At 30.2% G+C, this 15516-nt stretch overlaps 1 protein-coding gene across 1 annotated transcript in view; it reads right to left on the bottom strand.

Moving 5' to 3' along the window:
* The window catches only part of LOC124362130 (protein arginine N-methyltransferase 5), a 54905-nt gene extending 41106 nt beyond the window's left edge, over positions 1–13799 (bottom strand). The window contains exon 1 of the mRNA XM_046816352.1: positions 13667–13799. The gene's annotated coding sequence lies outside the window, so the exon portion shown is untranslated. The remainder of the gene's footprint in view (positions 1–13666) is intronic.
* Between the last annotated feature and the right edge of the window lie 1717 nt (positions 13800–15516).

Below are 15516 nucleotides of genomic sequence, written 5' to 3' on the forward strand. Positions count from 1 at the left end.
GGCAAAACTTCTTTTGTAACCCAATTTTTGAAAGATTTTTGCCTCTTTTTTATGTGATCTCAAAATTAAAGAATAAAGTCCAGATTCATTGATAAAAACAGTGTCAGGATTGAAGATTGTTAAGGGGCCATTCGAATAGCCCCTTGTTTTTTAAGTAAAAATATTGAATTTTGTCATCATCATCATCAACATTTAATTTAATTGCGTTTTTTGTTTTTTCATAACCTAATATTTCACAAACATCTTTAGCCTTAAAACCAGATTACATTGTTTTTCGTCTACAATCGTTTACAATGTCTTTATTATTGAATATAAGTTGATTGTTGAGTAGGTCTACAACTGACCTCCATTTAGATAGAAAAGAAATTTAACTAGTAATTTTTATTTCGAGAATAAAGGCCAGATTCATTAATGAAAATAGTGTCAGGATGAAGATTTTGAAAGGGTCTATGGCATAGACTCTTGTAATTTATATATTTAAAGGCTATTTTCTCGTCATTATCAATATTATTTATGATAGCTTGTCTAGTATTTTCATATTCTAACACCTCTGCAACATCTTTAGCCTTAAACCAGATCATATTGTTTTCGTCTACAATCGTTAAGATATTTGTGTTATTGAATTTGAGTGATTATTATGAGTAGGCCTACAAGTGACTCCATTTAGATAGAAAAGAAATTTAACTAGTAATTTTTATTTCGAGAATAAAGTCCGGATTCATTAATGAAAATAGTGTTGTTTTTGAAAGTTTGAAGGCGGGGGCGAATCACCCCTACCTTCAGAATGTATGTTTTCCGAAGCTTTTTTTTTTATATTTTGGGGTCCATTTTAATCCTTTTTCAATCTTAAATATATTGTTGTTTTACTCTCATTATTTAATAAATTTCCCTCAGAGTCTTGAATAGTCAGAACGATTTTTTGAATTCTTTTAATATTTTTTCTAATTGGAAATATAATCGATTTTCATTTGGTTTTTCACTGATTTTTGATCCATAAGCAACATTTGGGAAAAAAGTGTACAAAATTTCCGATTCTTTGTGTAAATGTTCGGTATGATTTTCAAAACTAGGTTCAACGAGATTGCAGTGCACTTCAATTACATCGAACGGTCTAAATTTTGGCGTTTTATTTCCTAAATATACCTGATTTGGCTCAATAGTTTCTTGAACAAACCCTAACAATTCTACAATAATTGCTGAAAACATTATTCTTACTGGTGATTTTATTTGAATTTTATTAGAGAGATAATTTTTTTTGCATTTCAAACTTGTTTTCGTCAAAGTTTAAAGATTTATCTGATTGTTTGAATGTTTTCAGATAATTTTTAAGGGAATTTTTATTTGATCGAAAGTATAATATCCTTTGTTTAAACCATAGTATTTTGTTATGTTCTTCTCACTAAATCCTATGCAATAAGGAGAACTTTCACTAATATTTATTACAAAATTGTCAGAATAAAAACCGCTTAAACCGATAAAATAATTTGATTCTTCCTCTAAGTGTATAGGATGTTCCAAGTTTTAAAACTAATTTAGAGCTTTCTGAAGTCAACTTGAACAGCTTCATTTTCGCAAGCGTTGCTTCAAGATGAAAATCTTCTATTTAAATGGAGAAATTTTTAAAGCAAAAAGATCAGATAAAACTTCAAACGTTTGAAGAAAATAAGAAAGATCAACCAATCAGATTGTTAATTGTTGGTTCAAGTGGATGTGGAAGAATAAAGAAAAAACAACTTTATTATTGAATTTTATCTACAATAGGTTGATTCCTTATTCCAATTTGTATGTTTTTAGTAAATCTTTAGAACAAGACGCCTATAAAAAATTACAAGAAAGATTTGAAAACATTGAGAAGAACTTAAGTAAGAAAATATCATATTTTATAATGCTTCTGAGGACATAGTTCCATTAAGCGAATGTAAACCCAATTCGTTAATCGTTTTCGATGATTGTATTTTAGAAAATCAAGACGTTATTAAGGAATATTTCGTAATGTCTCGTCACAAAAATATCTCTTGTATCTATCTTTCTCAATGCTTTTCAAAGGTTGATAAACAAGTTATTAGAAATAATTTGAATATGTTTGTGTGTTTTTTAAGCAAGATGATCACTATTCGAGAAAAATTTACAACAATTATGTGGGATCTGATATGAGTTTTAACCACTTTATTGAGTTATGTGATAAAATTTGGAAGGAAGACTACGGATTTTTAACTATTAATCTAACTTTGAAGCCTAAAAATGGTAAATATTTGAATAAATTTTCTAATATAAATGCTGCTCAGTGGTCTCGATAAAAATATTTGTTACAATTATTTTTACATTATCTTTACTTTTTATTTACATTATGAAAACAACTGAAAAACGGTAAATCTGTTACGTTCCACGTTTTACGTTCCACGTTTCACGTTTCGTGTTCACGTTTCACGTTTCGTGTTCACGTTCTCGTTCACGTTTTTACGTTCCACGTTTCACGTTTTACGTTCCACGTTCACGTTTTTTACGTTCCACGTTCACGTTTTTACGTTCCACGTTCACGTTTTACGTTCCACGTTCACGTTTTTACGTTCCACGTGTTCACGTTTTTACGTTCCACGTTCTCGTTTTTTACGTTCCACGTTCACGTTTTTACGTTTCCACGTTTCAAAATTTTCCTAAATAAATGGTGAACGTAACTTCTGAAGAAGCGAAAAACTTGATCAAATCGAAAAGAAATTAATCAAAGAATTTAAAGAACAGATTCGAATGGATGAAAAAGAACAAGAACTTATTCAAAAAATTAATCAACCTGTAACTTCTGCAATAAAAAAATGTTGAGGGCAAAATTGAAAATGTTTTAAGCGATAATCAAAAATTTGATGAATTTGGCTCCAGTTGTACGAACAATTTGCTGATATTTCGATACCAGAATCTGAGTTTGAATTGCCAAAATTACCATCTTCAACACCATTTAGACCTCGAATCATTGAAGAATCTACAATAGTTTGAACCAATAAGTCCTGGAACAACGGATATAATAATTGGTGAAATTGGTAAAAAATTTCTTCCTAGAGCAAAGGATGATAAATTTGGTTTGTATTGGGATAAAAAAAAAAAAGTTTTATGATTGGAAATTTGCCCGTGAATTTTGAGCATAATGATATCATTATTAATGAAAAAAACATATGAAGGAACTCAAGGTTTATGGAGATTATTAACAGGCACTGATGTTCCAAAAGACGGTTTATATTCTGAAGAAGACTTGAAAAAGTATACTGAAATTTTATGGAAATCTGATTCAATTTACAAAAATAATGATCCATCAACTAAGAAACCAAAGTCAAGTAAAGGTAAAAAATATCTCAATTTGATTAAACCAATTTGGGAAAAAAGAATCGAAGGATCAGGTGTGTGAGAAAATACAGTGATAATAAGATTGAATACAGATATATCGACGATTTGACAAAACTCTATGGAATTATTAATTATATTTATGCTCAAGAAAAGGCTGGAAACAACAATTTTTTTGAACGAAAAGAAAGCGATTAAAGATTTTATTTCGAACAAACTTGATGAAATGATTGAAAAACCTGATGGAATTAAATATTTTAAAACGAGTTTTGCCGGCAATAAGTTCATCTATGATTGAGGGTAGTGGACTTTTGAATGATTTTTATCAACAATTTACCTTTTTGAATTACACGTACCAACTTATCAGTATCTGGGGCCTGGCACAAAAACTCGAAAAAAGACTAAAAAGAGGAGATCCTGGTATAAATAAATTAGATCAAGCTGCTATGGAACACGATATTTTTTATGCAAAACATAGAGACACAAATTCCAGACATATCGCAGATAAAGTTTTGCAAGATAAGGCAATGGATAGATTTTTTATCAAAAGATGCTAGTTTAGGTGAAAGATTTGTTGCGCTTCCAACAGCTGGAGCAATGTTTTTGAAGAGAAAACTAGGAATGGGAATCGAAGAGAACTTGAAATTTTAACTATATAAATGGAGGTGAATGTAAATTTCAGCAAAAATCAGAAAGAAAAAATAAAATCCGCTTTTAAAGAAGAAAATACCCGTTAGTATTCAATTTAAAATAGATCAACTAAAAAATGGCGAAGATAAGATATTTTTTAACAAATAGACAATACAATAAACTCGAAAAACATAAGAAAAACAATAAAGGAACCAGAATAGAATTTTCTTATAATCAGTTGAAAGAACTTAAAAATGGTGGTCTTTTGAAAGATTTATTAGATTTTGGAGAAAATATTCCAGTTGTTAAAAATGTGTTGTTCCTTATGTTCGTAAAGCTGCTCCAATCGTTAAAAAGGATGTGATTCCTATTGTTCGAAACATTTTAAATTGGTTAGATAAAGAGTTGGAAGATGTTACAGGATCTGGATTAGATGAAAAAACTTTGAATTACGTGAAAATCAAACATTGAAAAAAAAATTTAAACCTTTAACATTCGGGAGAGAATTGGAAGAAATCTGCAAAAATATTAAACATTTTAGAGGAAATCTTCATGAGAGATACATTACCTGAAAAAGTTAAGAAATTTGAATGTGGAATTGGTGAATTTAGACTCGATTATGGGAAGTGGAAACACATTGGATTTGTTATTATAAAAATGATAAGAATGCATATTATTTTGATTCGTATGGAAGAATTGAGGACAAACCACCGAGAGAATTGATCCAATATTTAAAAAAATCAAAACGTTTATTATAACGATTCTCAAATTCAAGACTATAAAGATCCCCCAATTTGTGGTCATTTATGTGTGTTTTTGTTTTGAATGAACTGAGTACTGGTAAAGATTTTAAAAGAAGTTGTTAACAAATTATTACTTAATAAATATGGATTCACAAAATATTTTTGACGTATTTGGAACAAAATTATTCAAAATGTAGATAATAGTTTGAATTTTGATAGTTTGAGAAATGAGTTTGTGATAACAAGTTAGAGAAAATTTATTACAAAACCTTCCAGATTCAGATATGTTTTGCTGTCGAGATTGAAAGATTTTTAAAGCAGAATATGATAACAAACTTGCAAAATTTTCATGAGTTCAAATGAAGTTGCTGATATAAAATAAAAACAATTGGAAAAAGAAGTTGATGATGGTGGTAAAAAAAATTATTTACCAATTTAATGTCTCATATCGATAAAGCTGATAAAATTACTGAAAGCGATCAAAGTTGAAAAGAATTATGTTAGTTTGGCTAATAAGAAAAGAATTGTCGGTGTTCGACCTGGTATTGACAAACATGATGTTGTTGTTAAAGAACAAATTTTAAAACCCTCTAAAATTATCAGAAAACATCGATATTGTTGATTTTACATGATCCGAATGTTAAAAAATTGCCTTAGATTTTAAAGGAAAAAGAGAATTAGCGGTGTTAGTAAAGGAATTAATCCATTTGATGTTGTTGTAATGATTCAATTAGAAGATCCTATTAAAATGTTTAATGAACTAAAACAAAATTATGAGAATCATAAACAGCATGTTAAAGATTTTACAACAGAAGTCTATGAAAAACTTGATGAAAGAAGTAAAAGATCAGTAGAACGATGTTGGTGAATTACTTGATAAAGTAAATAAACTAGAAGAAAACTTTAATACATATAAAAATGATGTTAATGTGTAAGTATAGTTGGTGGCAGTAATTAACAAAATTCTGGAAAATTTTGATACACGTTTTCAATGAGAAAATAAACTTTTTTGAAAATTTTAGGTACACGTTTCAATGAGAAAGTAACACATAATAATGAATTACTTAAAAGAATAGATGATCGATACTCTCTTTATATCTCGATAAAGTAAAACAAACTAGAAGAAAACTTTAATAATTTTAAAGAAGATGTTAATAAAAACTTTTGAAAATATTGATAACAGATTTAATGGAGTAGGGCGGCTATGATGACTAATTTTCCTTATATAAATGGCGCTCATATATTGTGTGAGATGTAAAGAAAAAACTGCAACAAATGATATAAAAATACTATGCAAACATCAATGGAGTTAAGAGAATTTCCTTTCTGAAAATGTGCTGAATGTAAACGCAAAAAAGAGCCAATTTATAAAAACTTGATTTTGAAATTTTTTCCTAATAATATAGAGATGGCGGGACATTACAGTGCTTTCGATCTTTTTATCATGCAACACGAAAGAGATTTGAAAAAAGAAACATTGGGATGACATTTCTCAAAAATATGAATTATCCGAAGATATGATGAGATTATACGTAAACAAATTGAATTGGGTATAACATTGCTAAATATCAAACTTTATCATCAGAGTTCATTCAAGAAAATATACATTATCAATTAAAAAGATCATATGTCTGTTCTTTGTCTCTATCAACACTTGAGTATAAAGTTTTTTTGGATGAAAATAAAGATACAGTTGATTGGAACAATATTATAGATAGCGGTTTACTATCCTGTGCAGATTTTATTGAAATATGTGACCGAGATCGCAAAATTTAAGGAAGAGAATCCTGAATATGACGAAGTAGATCATTAAAAATGACTCTAATCTTTTTAATTATTTTACTAAAATTTATATCTTTTCTTATAAAAACGTACATTAGATCGATGAAAAAATGATACACGATGTTTAAAATTTTCTAAATTTTCTCTTATTAAATGGCGGACTACAGAAAATATGCTAGTGATATTGAAAGGGCGGAGTTTAAAAATTTTCTATCCAATTAGTAAACAACATTTGAATGAACCGAATAAAAGAACTGAGTTTTAATATTGATTTTGGAGATAACTTTTGCTCGTCTAACTTCCAGTTTTTATATTTCTGGAACTTTAACAAAACAAGATGGTCAAGCATATCTTGGAACTGATAATGTTAGATTAATCGATAATTTTATACCGTTTTTATTTTCTAAGATTGAAGTAAGAAAACACAATAAATTGATAGAAGAAGTCGAAAACTGTGTGGCCAATTAAGCACAATTAAAGGAACTATTTCGTATTCAAAAAGTGATGTTATTTTCTCAAACTTCTAATGGCTTTGAATCAGATTTTAAATTTGGTGTTTTTGAAGCAGCTGGAAATTTATCTCATTTTGGATTAGGATTTTTTGAAAATGTTACTATTCCGATCTATAAAGGAGGATTTTTATCTAAGTTTTATAAGAGCAGAAGACGATGATGTGATTCTGAAGACTGCAACTGGAAATGTTATGCCTGTTGATGGAAAAATAACAATTACAGATTTTTTTTATTAGAGTTCCAATGAAGATTGATTATAAAATCACGAGTAAAATAAGGTTGATTGATGAAATTACAAAAAGTCAAAACATTATGTTTAATTTTTCTAGATTGGCAATGTATTGAACAAAAAGGTATTTCCGGAACAACTTATTCGTTCGATATCACAAATATTTTATAGAAATATCTTCAATCCCAAGTTCGTTATCATAGGTTTTCAAACAGATAGACAGAATAATCAAGAAAAAAATCCTTCAAAGTTTGATAGTTTGGATGTAAAAAATATCAGAGTAAAATTGAACGGTTCTTATTATCCAGATGAATTACAAAATTTAAACATTTCAGGAGGTCTTTTCAGAATCATGTATCAGATGTATCAAGATTTTAAGGAAAGTTTACTGTAATAATAAGGAAATGTATTACAATCCTAAAGAATTTTTAGCGAATAGACCTATTTATGTTCATTGATACAACAAAGAGTTTGACAAATATTTCTGGGTTCAAAGAACGATATAATTATCAATATCATATGGATTTTCAAAAAGCTGTTACAAACGCGATTTGTTATGTTGTTGTTGTCTCTGAGAAATTTTTTAGCCTATGATGTGATTAAAGAACGATATTAGAGAAATTCAGTAGTTAATGATGTCATATTATTATTCTCTTTCATTCCTTCTAATATTTCAAAAATATACTCTTTCGCCACTGAAAAATCCCGATTTCTCCCGTAATAATCTTTTATAATCGTACACATAATATCCTAAATAGTTGTACAATAGAATGAAATTATTTCTATTTATCTCTGTTGTAGAAATGTAAACACAAACATTTGCGTTGAAAAATTTATATCTCGGCAGACTTAGTTCCATAATCTCCATTTAACAAAAAATCTTTCTGTTTAAATGGAAGAGTATAATGCCAACTGTTACAAGTGTTATAATAGAGGAGAAAATATTAATAAAAAATATTTAGTTTGTAGAGATTGTAATTTAATTTTGTACGAAAAGACCTAAACCTAAGAAATTTCGAAATAAACCAACACATTTGAATAATCTGCTTACAAAATTGCAATTATGGAGACAAGAAGCAAACAAAATTTGTTACAGAATTTAGAAAACAGAATAAAAAATTTTTTTACTTATCTCTTGGAACCATTGACAAAATTATTTTCCTTTTCCTTTCAAAGAATACAATTAGGTTTGTAGGTATCGATACACACGTTTTATTATGAAAAGATATTACCTGTATTTTTTCATTATCTGGATGTTGAATTTGTCTACGATTTTAAGCCTGAAATCTTTGATGATTTTATAGTACATTTGGGAGAAATTAAACGAAGAACCTCGTGAAAAGAATGCGGTTTTTACTCACATTCTCCCCGACTTCTCGAGTGATTGTTAGCAAATTTCATTTTTTTCCGTCTTTAAATTTTTTCTATTTAAATGGAGTTCTTGAAAGAGTTAAATGATATTGGAGAATGTAAGTTTAAAGAGTATAAGAAGTTAAATGAATTGGAAGAAAGGAAGAAACATAGAATCTTGAATTTGGAGAAAATGAAAGATAAATTCGGGTTTACAATAATTGCCGAGTTGGAAGATTGTAAAGTACACTTGCCGAACAGATTTTTGACTGTTTTGGATGAAAAAAAGATTAAAGAATTAAACAAAAATGAAAAATTACACTTGATTGTTACTGGAAAGAAAAGACTATTAAAGATAAAGAAATTATAACAATTAAACTTTGTAGAATAAAGTCTTAACTCTAAAACACTTGCAGTCCCTCCCCACGTCATAGTACTGTTTTGATAACCATAGTTGGTGTCTTTCTTCATAGGAATCACATGGAAATATTTATCTACAGTAATACCTTTTGTTTCACACAAAAATGTGGCTATATTCTATAAGAAAAATTCTATAATGCTCTTTAATGAATTGTGTTGATAAATCTTGATACTCACAAAAAATTCCTAAGAAATTCATCAATTAAGTCTTGATTATCTTGAAAGAAACGTATAATATGGGAAAAATGTCATAAAAAAAAAACGATGAAAACTCTCTGTTTGTTTATTTTTTACTTTCTTTTCAATATCTTTCGTAATTATATAAAATATGTAATCCCTTACTTTTTTAGTTTTTTGCCGATTAGTACACACACTCCATTAGACGTCGTTTTTTTCTGCAAAAGACTTTACAAGTTTCTTTGAATTCTGTATCATTTAAGGAAAGTATCAACTGTTCTTTTAAAATGTTTTTGTAATTCGTTGAACTCGTTTTTAAAAATTGTGTCTTTCTTTTGTAAGTTTTGAAATGCTAGAAAACTGAAGAGAGCGTTGGTGAGTTCATGTTGTTCTTATTTAGTAGAAAAGATTTTTTATTAGAAAGTACAGTATGTATTTTAGTAAAAATGTTTTAAATTGATTAAATTTTATTAGAGATAAATCTTTATTCGTAGCAGATTTGACAAACATTTTACAAAGCACAGCTTAAGAAAGTAGAAGCTCAGATTCGGTTAATTTTTCATTCCACAGAGTAGATAGTAATGTACCGATCGCTTTTGGAGACGAACGACTGTAGACTTCGGTTAATTTTTCATTGAGATTTGCTGTGTTATTTCTCAGCTTCCTTTATGGTACATTGAAAAGCAGTATTTTACATTGCTTTTCGGTCCGGCTCCGAAAGTGCTGCCAGGAAACCCCATATTTACTATCTACTAATAATAATGAAATGATGATAAACATAAAAAAAACATTTATAACAGGAATACAAAATATGCGTAATTATTTATATGTATTTCCCTTTATAGCAATGATTAAACTGTTTTCGAGAAGTTGTTCAAGCATCTTATTCTCTAGAAAACCGTACTTCCTCTTCTGCACAAAATACTCACAGAGATAATCTGCAAGCAGTTCGGCTGATATGCCACTTTTTAAAAACTTCATTTTAAACGGTCCTCCACGAGCTTTCAAACTGTCTGTTATTATTTATAAGAGAAATTACGTTTTATTACATGAAAAAGTGTTTATAGCTTGATACAAGTTAATTATTGTTCAAAAAGATCAGGGTATCAATTTACAATAACGTTACCATGGAAAGGTATGTTCATGCTACTTTGGGATTATACCGACCACACCCAGACATGAATCGTTATTTGAAATTTTGCTTCTACTGATTACTAGATTGGTTAGCGTAGAACAATACTTTCTTCAATACTAAAACAGGAATTGTCTTATCGCAAAACCCCTCCCCATCCTCAGATAGAGATCAAAGTCGAGCGGTCTAGTAGATAACGTGATTGCAGAGTCTCGCCGCCCGTTCAGCTGGTGCGTCGCTTTGTTGTACTTCCGTGTTTTACCCCTACATTTCTCCAAACACAAAAATTCAACAAAAACAAACATTACCAAACAAAAACTTAAACTTCTTTTTTGAAAAAACAAAAACAATAAAAACTTGTTTTTATTCTTGATCACACTCTGCCACCCAAAATGCGAGTTCCTCCGGCCACAATAAATGAAAGAAAAACATCCCTCGAGATAGTACCTATCAGTAAAATATCAAATTCTAAAGGAGCTGATCAGAAATATAAATTGAATTGTAATGGGGAAAGGCAATTATGTACCGATGCAAAAAACTTATATGATCATGTGATGCCGCGCGGTCTGCAGTAATCGGGATTCTCGAGAAAGATAAGATAACAGCGACAACAATACCGATCACAATACCTGGAAATGCTTGTAAGTTTGTAATTTTGTAATTAAAGAAGTTGTTTTTTTTTTCGTTTCTATCATGTTTGTTTCTATAAATTTATATTTTTGTGTTCTTCATACTGGTGTGGTCGGTATAATCCCAAGTACCATGTTCATTTTTTTTCCTGAAAACAACCAGTGAAGAAAAAATTCGTCGGCAACAAAAATCAAAGGAGTAGTTACTTACGATTTTTTGAAATCCTCTGAAAACTCTGTTTTTGACAGTACCTCTGGCAACACTATCCATATTTGACAGTTTGGTATTACTCCGCGGCTCTCTCAAAATAAAGAAGGGACGCCATTTTGAACTATTTTGTTCCTCCTTGTCTAAACCTCCTAGTTCAGTAGTGGTAATGGTACACCTTTGTGTTGGGATAGTCATTAAGGTAAGTGATAAGTTACTGAAATGATGCTGACTAGTACGTTATATCCTGTCAACGATGCCTACCCGCTGCGCAGTGCTTGCTCTTTTAGAAAAAGAAATTAACTCGAGTTTGCAAAAAAGTCGAATCCCAGATCACGTGATGCCCCCTGCTCCTTAACGCAATAATGCCCGAAAAGGCATCAATATAATACAATAATACACTTTCCCCCCCAGTTTATATGCACCTGTGATAATAATACTTGGCTATAAATGCCCAACCCATGAAAAAAGTCCATTTTCCATGGTCACGCTTTTGTAAATAAATACCAAAATCAGTATCGGTTATCTATATCAAATGTTATAATTGAAATAATATTGTTTGTCAATATTAATATAAAAAACTGGGTCCGCTTATCGTACCCTACACCGAGCATTTTTAAATGCTACAAAGCATGTCTACTCTGTGAATAAATAGTTAGTACTTAGGTGGCTTAAGAGTAGGCTACTTTAAGTACAATATAAAAAAACAAATTCATTTCTTTTACATGTAAAAATATAGCTTCTTTATATTAACATTTTTAAAGCCTGAAAACTTAATTTAATTTAATCATCGTTCAAAACTTATTCTAAGTAAAAACATGTTTTGGAAATAAATTCAAAATTAAAATCATGTGTTTCATTATGGTCTAATGGCGGCAACAACCCAGTGACGTACGTGTCTTCTTTGTTCCACAAGCAGTCACAGTATATCCTTGAAAATAAATAAGGTAAGAAAAAGTTATTGTTTTGTTGTAATTATTAAACTATAGGCTATATTAAATTTTAATTTGAAAATTATATTTAATATTTATACATGAATTTCCAAGATTGAAAACTAAGCTAAACCATATTGTCCTTTGAAATATCTATTACATTGAAATAGGCGTGGAAACAGCATTCCTTCCGATGGTGATATGTTTTATGACAGCATCGCACACCTTAAAAAGAGACTGCAACAAGTAATGAGTGATAGAGTTTTTTTTCCCCTTAATATCAGTTAGAGATGATGTTTGTGATTTTTCACTATTGTAACATTATTTCACAAATCTTATACTTATTTATTATTCCACTGCATAATCACTACTTTCTGTAATTTAATTAGTTGTTTATTTATTTTGTTGATGTTATATTTAAGTTGCATGAAAATGTTGTGAAATTATTGTATATTGGCGGATGCGCCGTTTGAAATAATAATTAATAAATAAATTACATTTCTTGGTATTTTGCTTTTCAGTCCTTTGGATGGTCATGAATATAGATGGATTCGATAATCATCATCTGATTGTGTTGGTGCCCGATAATTTTTATTGCAGCTTACTATAGTCTTCCCTTGAGCTTGTTACCATTCAACCAAATATCTTTCAATCACAATCAAATTGATAAATTGGAAACATCCAGGCTTCTCATTCACTTGGAGGAAAAACATGATCTTTAAGATAATATACTAGGATATCGAACAATAAAATTAATGGCTTTTTTATTCTTTTATTGGCAGAAATTACCACTTTTGAGAATCACATAAATTTTATTGGAAATAAAGTGTTTTATATATTAATTTGATACACAAAAATTACATTATTGGAATTAAAAGCAAACTGATTACCTTCCTTAAGCAGTAGCAAGAGAAAAGAATGTCCAACTCTCTTAGTACAAATTCAAGTTCTATACTGAAGATTTTAAACACCACCCAATCAAATATGTCGTTTGACACTCTAGGGCTCTTCAATAACAAATTTATTTAATAACTGTTCATCCCAAACATGAAAATTTACATAATACATCCTAAACATTGGAATGTTTTTATTTCATTGATATAAAAACATTGCTTCGCATATGAATAAAAGTTGTTTTAACTGAGAACTAAATGTTGCCTTCCTATACATGTATTGAATACAAGTACAGTTTACCACATGTGCATGTGGTCATACAAGGTTTCATTAAGTTGTGCACAGAATCCATTAACCTTATAGCAATAATTTATTGTTGAAATCAGGATGGTAGGCTAGTCCACAATAATTTCAGTCTTAACTATAGTTTAAATGATTCATTAACTTTCACAATAAAGATGGTGTGTGCACCATCATAGCTTAATTTAATCTAATACCCCTTAACATTAATTAAATTATCACTGTAAAAAGTATAACCATTATTACTGCTTAATATAAATTACACTGTTAAACCATTTGGGTCCTATGGTTGGATAGGATTGTATAAAAACCCCACTTCCAAAATTGACATCAAATAAGTAATGTAAAACATTCTTAAAGCTCAATTAAGCTTAAGTAATTTAATGTATACAACCTACCTACGTATTTAATTCTCAATCTCAATTTCAGATTGTTACCGTTTACAGGAACAATTCCTTAACCTAGCTAAACTATAATAAACAACATGTACACGAAGTAGTACCATCCGGCACAATCAACCATATAGTTTACACACGAGCTCCTCCCGTTTGTGTTCAATGGGGTGATCGTGACAGGCGGAGAGAAAGGGGTAGTGGGGTGCAAGCCGAGGCAGTACCGATAAATCCCCGAACATGTCCTGACAAAAACCTGTACATGCGGCTGATAGCGACCTCAGTTCGGAAACGGTTTCTGATTTCTATTTATCTTTACGAATTAATGAGTCGTTTTATATCCGAATTAATGAGTCGTTTTAATATTCCGAATTAATGGAGTCGTTTTATATCCGAACATATCTTGCAAAAACATAGAAAATTATGATCGAATTAATTATATTAATATTGAACTTTCTTTTAGTAAACTCCAAAGATACTTTACAAAAATGTGAGATGGTTGCACAACGAATAAAATGTCCATAATCTAGAAATAGAAATAGAAAAATTATTTATTTTCTTGAAAATATGTACAATAGTAAAATTATATAAACATCATTTATACCTTAAGCACAAACACAAACATTGCTCCTTAGTATGTAAGGACACAATTGGACATGAAGAATAAAAATAAATAACAATGTTACTTTTTTATTAAAGAAATATGAAACATGTCTTTTTTTATTTATAATACAGCTAGGGGTACATCAATTAAACAAAATTCAAGAAAACTCAAAATAGGACCTCAAAAGGGCAAGGAACTGCCTGTGTAGAGGCCTCCAAACTTTCTTAGAAAAACAAAAAGAAAACAACCACTCTCAAGCAAAATGAAATTAACAAATATAAATTCAATATACGATAAATCTAACCCCCCCCGCATTTAACTAAGCTTTAATAAAACAAATTTGAATAAAAAACACATTATATAATTTTCAAAGTCTAAAGCTAATTCATGTATACATAAAAATGCCATAAATATAAATTATAAACCCTAAATCCCACCCCCCCCCCCCCCCACCCCCCCCCCCCCCCACCCCCCCCCCCCCCCACCCCCCCCCCCCCCCACCCCCCCCCCCCCCCACCCCCCCCCCCCCCCACAATTGAATGACAGAGGGAAATGGTTTACTCCAGGCAGAAAATACAAACTACAAAACGAGTGTGACCAAAGCTAGAAAAAATCACACTGTCTGTCTCTATTTAGATCAGTTGCCTAACCATGAAAGATCACTGTACAATAGTATGATTCCGAATTGATATATATTTCAGTCAAGGAATCAGTACACAAACAAGCACACACCAGTGTAAGTGAATTCATAACCACATTTGTTTTAAATTCTTCATTTGACGTAAAACATTTTTTTAAAATATCATAACACAAGACAATAAGAGAAGCCCACAAATATTACAGTAATTTTGTTTAGTAATTGTATCTTTAAAAACAAATATATCTTAATTTTTGCTGGGCTCTGCCCACATTCGGTCCCTCCACCTACTGGAAAAAAGGGGACGAATGCCACCCAGTGAGAAACAGGGATCCAGGGAAAGCCAAAGCTCTTAAAGACCCTAATATACTTACTCCTTGTTAATCAGAGGGGGTTTGAGTTTTTGAACTCAAATGTTTTAGGTCAATTTTTAATGGACATGAGATTCCAAACATTATCTTGGAAACTCAGGCAAAGTAACAATCAATTAAATAAAATCACAACAATGCTACATTGACTGCCCTTAGAAAATTTACATTAATTATCCAAGAAGTCAGCCCTTTCTGCTCAAAGGTTAGCAACTGATACCCAAACTGGAAACGAGGTACAGGAGAA

This window comes from Homalodisca vitripennis, chromosome 1, assembly GCF_021130785.1.
Source record: "Homalodisca vitripennis isolate AUS2020 chromosome 1, UT_GWSS_2.1, whole genome shotgun sequence".
NCBI lineage: Eukaryota > Metazoa > Arthropoda > Insecta > Hemiptera > Cicadellidae > Homalodisca > Homalodisca vitripennis.